The following is a 6,720-nucleotide window of genomic DNA, read 5'->3' as shown; positions in this document are numbered from 1 at the left end:
AGTAGTAGTGATCATGCCACAGTGACACAGGCAGATGGGGAAGTGAGACCAAAACACCCTCCCACCCTCTGCCACCCTCTTGCTCCAGCCCCGGGAGGCCTGTGGATAAAACCATGAGTGAATCCGGTCCAGTTCACCTGGATCTGAGCCTTTCAGCCTGCCCTTCTCTCCAGCCCCCTCCAGGAGTCTCTACAGAGCGTACATCAGGCAGAGACATGGCCTGGAAGGGCCAGAATCATCTGGTGACTGGAGCTGTTGTGTAAGTTGAGAATGAGGGCCTGGGTAGAAAGACAGACAGAGGCAACCTCTGTCCACATTCTGCCCCTGCATGGTCATATGGTGGGGACTGCGCCCGTCCTTAGACCTGCTGTCTGGATCAGGCCCCAGAACTGCTGCCCAGCTCTGCTGAGGTCCTGGGCCTGAGGCTGTGTGGCAGCCTGTGATTCCCAACAGTGCAAACCAGAGGAGGGGACACTGTGAAGTCTGCCCAGATCCCCTCTTCCATGTGACCCACCTGGCACTGCTGAGAAGCCCAGCAGCTCAGAGCTGTGCCCTCACTGGGAAGTGCTATTGTTTGCAGAAAGCTGCCTCAAGTTTATGTCCCTCCTCAGAGGGGTTCGGTTTCATCAACCAAGGTCTCAAGTCCCTGCCTCAATTGAAGATGCCACTGAATGAAGGGCCTCCCAGCTCCAGAGCTCCCTGTGTGGACGCCTGAGGCCTCAGTGGCAACCCCACCATGAGTCAGGGTCTCCTTCTGCCCAGTGTTGCCTCCCTCACTTCCTTCTAAATCTTCTGTGCATGGAAATCTCCATCTCAGAGCCGGCTTCCAGTGAACCCATCTAAGATGGCCAAATGCCTCTACATGGGCCATCAGGGACCTGAGGAGGCCACTATACACTGAACACTCTGGCTTCTGTTCTAAATTTTCAGAGTAAACATTCAAATGCCCAATGTGATTGTTCCTTGAATTTTTATGGAATGAAAAGGGAGCCTCAACTCAGGTGCTCTGGGTTGAGGGAGAGTTGAAGTCAGATCTCTCTGCAGGGAAACCCGGGGCAGGAGCAGCCTCATCCTGTGCAGGGACCACAGATGCACCCACAGGGTGAGCTGCAGGATCGACACTGCCCACCTCTGCCCTCCACGTCTTCTCCAAATGTTGCTCCTTTCTACAATCCCAACCAGATACGTAGATGTGATGAGCTAGGTAAAAAACAGGTCACTTGTCACATCAAAAGCCACTGCAGGCCACCCTGGTCAACAGAAAACCCATTCACATCCCCATCAACTATACAGTCCCCAAATCATTGATCGCCAGAAAAATAACAGTAACAATAGCCATGAAAATCTATGCAATTCATCTCATAAATAATTTCATGTTGATAACATGTGAAAATGATGGTATTTTGCTTTATTCACAAGAATAAAGTATCCTATTTAGACATATTTATTTTTATTTTATTTTTCGTATCTTTTTATATTTAATGTGGTGACTAGACACTAGGGGTCACAGGAGGATCGTGTCATGCCATTACGGGACAGAGCTGGTCAGGACTCTTTCAGGTGACAGGTGCTGTCAAGTAACCTGGTGCAGGAAGCCCCATCTCCACCAGACAATGGAAGTGTGAACCCAGGAAGAGGCACTGGAATAACAGAGAAGAATCTGCTTGTGCAGAATACAGTGCCCTTGGGCTCTGCTCCTGCTCCATCCTACACGTGCCACCTCCATCTCACTATGGATCATTTCTTGCCCTGCCTGAGCTCATGACTGAGGGGTTCTGACAGGTCTGGCTGTGTGGTCACTGCTATCTCACGTGGTTCTGGATGTAACAAAGCCCCTGAACATAGAAGAGGTTGTTTTCAAAAGGAAATAATTCTCTACTGCACATGACATAGACTTGTTGCTAAATCCCATGGGTCTACAGTAAGATTCTCCTCTGAAGTCTTGCCTTAAGCACAAGGTTTCAGTTCCTATGTCCAGTTCCTCTATTATGGTAGAGTCTGGTAGTTTCTCTGGCACAAAAGCCGGACACTCACTCCCCCGCCTGCACCTGCTGCAAAGCCTTTCTGCTCTTGGCCCCAGAACACTGGGTGACACAGTTCTCAGACCCATGATTTCTGGTATCAGTATTCAGGCCTCGAGGGTCCCTGATGGCTTCTCTGGCTCCAAGTCTAGCAACACAGCCTCCATGACCATCTCTGGGTTCCAGGTTGAGGATGAGGCTGATTATTACTACAGCTCACATAGGAGAGGTGGCACTTTCCACAGTGGTCCAAATTCATGGGGAATTGAGACCAAACTTGCCCTGGGCTCTCAGGCTCTCCCTTGTTCTGAAGATGTTTCCTCACCCTGTGCAAGGGGCTTCTTGCAGCACCTCCTTGAGAATTCCCCTCTGTCAGCTCCTCTCCTTTCTCACCACGAAGTCCAAAAGGAAACCTGCTCTGTGGTTTCTCATCCAGGACAGGGACAACTTCCTGTTGCTTGTGTGTCGTGGTCCCTGAATGCGCAACTATTCCCAGCTCTTCAAATGTAGGCACATAACGCAAAGGAACAGGTGCATTCACTGCTGTTTTTAGGGGTGTCCTTGCCCTAAATGCATTCCCATATCCAACACTGTGCAGACCAACCTGGACAGAAGTCATTACAGGGAGTTTCCTGAAATTGTATCTCACTCAACTCTGTGTGCACCACGCTCTGGTGAAGATGAAGATATCTCTCCTGGCTGGGCTATTCCTCTGCATCTCTGTTCTGAAGCAGTGACAACCACTGTCAGAAGATCTGAAGATTTTTCTTTTTTTTTTTTTTTGAGACGGAGTCTCGCTCTGTGGCCCGGGCTGGAGTGCGGTGGCCGGATCTCAGCTCATTGCAAGCTCCGCCTCCCGGGTTTACGCCATTCTCCTGCCTCAGCCTCCCGAGTAGCTGGGACTACAGGCACCCGCCACCTTGCCCGGCTAGTTTTTTGTATTTTTTAGTAGAGACAGGGTTTCACCGTGTTAGCCAGGATAGTCTTGATCTCCTGACCTTGTGATCCGCCCACCTCGGCCTCCCAAAGTGCTGGGATTACAGGCTTGAGCCACCGCGCCAGGCTCTGAAAATGTTTTTGAGGGATTAAGAACAAGAGGAAGCTGTCGTTTTTCTTTTTTCTTTTCTTTTTTTTTTTTTTTTTTTAAGACAGTGTCTCACTCTGTCACTCAGGCTGGAGTGTAATGGCACGATCTTGGCTCACTGCAACCTCAGCCTCTCAGTTTCAAGCAATTCCCCCTGCCTCAGCCTCCTGAGTAGCTTGGATTACAGGCCTGCACCACCATGCCTAGCTAATTTTTGTATATTTAATAAAGATTTCATTATGTTGGCCAGGCTGGGCTTGAACTCCTGACCTCAGGTGATCCAGCTGACTCAGCCTCCCAAAAATGTGGGATTACAGGTGTGAACCACTGCACCTGACCTTTTTTTTTTTTTTTTTTTTTTTTTTTTTTTTTTTTTTTTTTTTTTTTGCTCCTCCTTTTTGCCTCAATACCCCAGGTTGCTGAGCTAGAAAGATTTTGAGTGACAGACTCAGTGTTCTCTCAGAATCCCTGTCTCACATAGCTGAGACCCTGTCCTGGAAACTCCCCAAAAGTGGATGATCTCCCTATAGGACGGGAGCTTCCAAAATGGTTCCACAGGGAAAAGTTAACCTGAGTCCATTCCTTCTTCCTCATTGACATCCAGCATTTGTGATTTCCATGGGCGTCAATAATTCTGTAGCTGAAATCTTTATTAATCTACTAAAGATGAGAATTCATTTAATAAATATTGAGACTTTACCTGAATCTAATATTTAAATTTTACGAGTCAATTGGTAAACATAGCCATGAATATATATAGCTTAGGATTCATAAACTTTGATTAAATGGATTTTACGAAAAACAAAGTAACCGTTTTAGTATATATGTGTACTATATCAACATGTTGTGTACCTGAAATATCCACAAGAAAATGTATTTCAAAAACCTAAACTGTATTTATTGTCTATTTTTGCAAAAAAATTGCTTCCTAATAGTTAGCATGTTAAGAGAACACGTGTTTGTGATCTTATCACTTCGGTGCATCTGGAATTGAGAGCAGCTTAGTTTTGTGGTTCTGGTTCTGGGTTGGTTATGAAGTTGCAGCCAAGCTGTCAGGCCAGGCTGCATTCAGAGGCCAGAGCAGGTGGCCAGGCTCAGCCTGAGGTGGCTTCTACTGTCTCTAATCTATTTGGCTGATGTGAAAGAGCTCAGAGGAAAAGGAGAGAGTGAAGTGTAAGGGGCCTGTCTTGGTCCCCCTTGTCAAAGACCATCCCGTACATGCACCATTTCTTATTCTTTCCCGGGACATCCTAGGCATAGAGCACTGCCCATTCATTCTAAGGCTGTAGAGTATTCCACAGCAGGATTTTAGCCAGGCAGCCTCTAATGGTTATCACCATGATTTTGATCCTACAAATCACACTGCAGCGAGCATCCTGTGCAGACTCCTTTGAGTTCATGTGTGCGTATGACCGTAGAATAAATTTCCAGAAGTGGAATTCTGGGACAAAGTACGTGCATTTGTAATCTTTACCCATCATTTTCACATTCCCCTCCAGAGGAGTTCTACCAGTTTACAATGCCAGCCCTAAATATTGATCAGAATACATTGGTGAATGTGCAAGTTTTGCCAACCTGTGAGATACAAAATGTTATCTTGTTACACTTTTAGTTTTGATTTCTCCTATTTTGCTTGAAGTTGAGCATTTACTCAAATATTTCAGTGCTCATAATTTTTTAGGATTTGGTCAACTTTTTCTTAAATGTCTAGATAAGAAGTATTTTAGTCTTTTCCACACATGAGTCAACTTTGAGGATAACATGTATGTACTGATAGCACCATCTGCAACCATTTAAAAATATAAAAACCGCTATCAGTTCCGGGGCCATTTAAAAAAAAAAAAAGGTGGCAAGCCAGGATGTCCCACAGGATGTGGTTTAACGCTCCTGCATTTTTAGGGCCATTTGAAGTTTGAACATTGCACCAGCATATGTTCTAGGTGGAGACTTCTTTGTGAGGGAAACTGTATTCCACCTCCTCTAGTGGCCTGAGGTCTTTCTTTGGATAAGAACATACTTGTATCGTCTATTTAATTGGATCTTGTGTCTGCTCAAGACAGCCCTGTGTCACAGGCTCATGACTTTCATCTTCATCCATTTGCTCTGAGTTTTGTGAGACCTTTAGTACATGAGGAATAGAGACCCCTCCTAAGTGAAAAATTCGAGGGAAAGGGAGGGTCAAATGTGCTAGGAAGCTTGCACCACATTGAGAGTGATCCAGTGTAGGCTGAGAGAATAAAGGTCTTAAAATCAGCCTTGTAGCTAAAACCAAAACACACAAGATCATTGATATTCTGGGCATTATAAATAAACAAATAAATGAACTTCAGGTTTTAAAGGTATTGTGAATTTTTATAAAGCATGTAGATTGTAAAACTCAAAGGGTAACAATGGGATAAAGAAGGGAGTTTGAGATTTTAAATTGTAAGTCCTCCACCTAAGTTGCCATGAAAAGAACAGGATAGTGAGAGTGGAAATATGTTATCCTGCAAATTATCATTTTATGTAAAAGAATATTTTCCCTTTCTCAGATAAAAGAAACGTATCTGGAGCACCTTCTCTCTCACTGCCAAGAGCACCATTAAGCCACAGATAAACTGTAACATGAAGTAGGAAACAATTGCCCTTCTATATAACCATTGAGAGGTTGCTTTATTTGCACACCAAAATGTTGATGCTCAATGCTGAAATTGGATTTAGTAATTTAATATAATTATGAGAAATTAATTATCTTTGGACTATATTATCTCTATGATTTATCTTAGTTAACTCAGACATATTCTGCTCTAAAGACAATTCAACTTTTGGTATTTTTTGTTTTATTTTCTCTATTAATTATGGTTGTTTTCCAAATGCTGTCAGAAATAACCCTTGGGTACCGATTATAAAATTCAATTTTATGGGCATTTAAATTTTTACTCTAAATTATTTTATGAATGAACAGATGTGAATTTTTCACAGCTAACTCAAAATGTTGCTGATGTTGACTCACTTTTTTATTTCCATCTTAATCAAGTGGGTGTTTACTTTTCTGGACACTGGGATAATAACAGGAGAAGGGAAATGAAACCCTCTAAAGCTGTTTTGTTTTAAACTCTCAGGATGAATTACCCTGGAGAATCACCCACACTTGACTTGGATGATGCATGAATGAGAGGTGGGTTTTAGAGTTGGTGCTGAGTTAGTTTAGGATTTGGGCTGTTGGGATGAGGTGAATGTTTTTACAAGGGAGAAAGATGTGAGTTTTTTGGAGTTCATAGGGTGCACAGGTATTGGCTGAATTATGTCACCAAAATTCTTACAATGATGCTGTAATGCACAGTGTGTGACTGAAATTGCACACAGGGTCTTTAAAGAGGTGATTAAGTGAAAATGGAGAAATTAGGGGAGATTCTTATGCAATCTGACTGGCATCATCCTAGGGAGAAAAAATTTGCACCCACAGAAATGAGACACCAGAGGTGAGCGTGCAGAGGAAAGACGATGTGAGGACGTAACAAGAAGACAGCGACCTGCAAGCCAAGGAGAGAGGCCTCAGGGGAAACCAAACCTACGAAAACGTTTATCGTGGATTTTCCAGCTTCAGAAATGTGCAAAAATATGTGTTTCTGCCAT

General features: G+C 44.1%; 2 protein-coding genes and 2 gene segments (V, D, J or C); all 4 read left to right on the top strand.

The window, feature by feature from the left end:
- Positions 1-6,720, top strand: part of LOC104671035 — a 724,295-nt gene that overhangs the window by 481,820 nt on the left and 235,755 nt on the right.
- Positions 1-6,720, top strand: part of LOC104672491 (immunoglobulin lambda-1 light chain-like) — a 605,026-nt gene that overhangs the window by 378,997 nt on the left and 219,309 nt on the right. The window lies entirely within an intron of this gene.
- LOC104674970 (immunoglobulin lambda-1 light chain-like) overlaps positions 1-6,720 on the top strand; it is a 651,096-nt gene that overhangs the window by 430,429 nt on the left and 213,947 nt on the right. The window lies entirely within an intron of this gene.
- Positions 1-6,720, top strand: part of LOC104674967 — a 611,567-nt gene that overhangs the window by 396,503 nt on the left and 208,344 nt on the right.

This window comes from Rhinopithecus roxellana, chromosome 13 (assembly GCF_007565055.1).
Source record: "Rhinopithecus roxellana isolate Shanxi Qingling chromosome 13, ASM756505v1, whole genome shotgun sequence".
NCBI lineage: Eukaryota > Metazoa > Chordata > Mammalia > Primates > Cercopithecidae > Rhinopithecus > Rhinopithecus roxellana.
The sequence above is the reverse complement of the archived record's forward strand: the minus strand, read 5'-3'. Positions and strand labels throughout refer to the sequence as shown.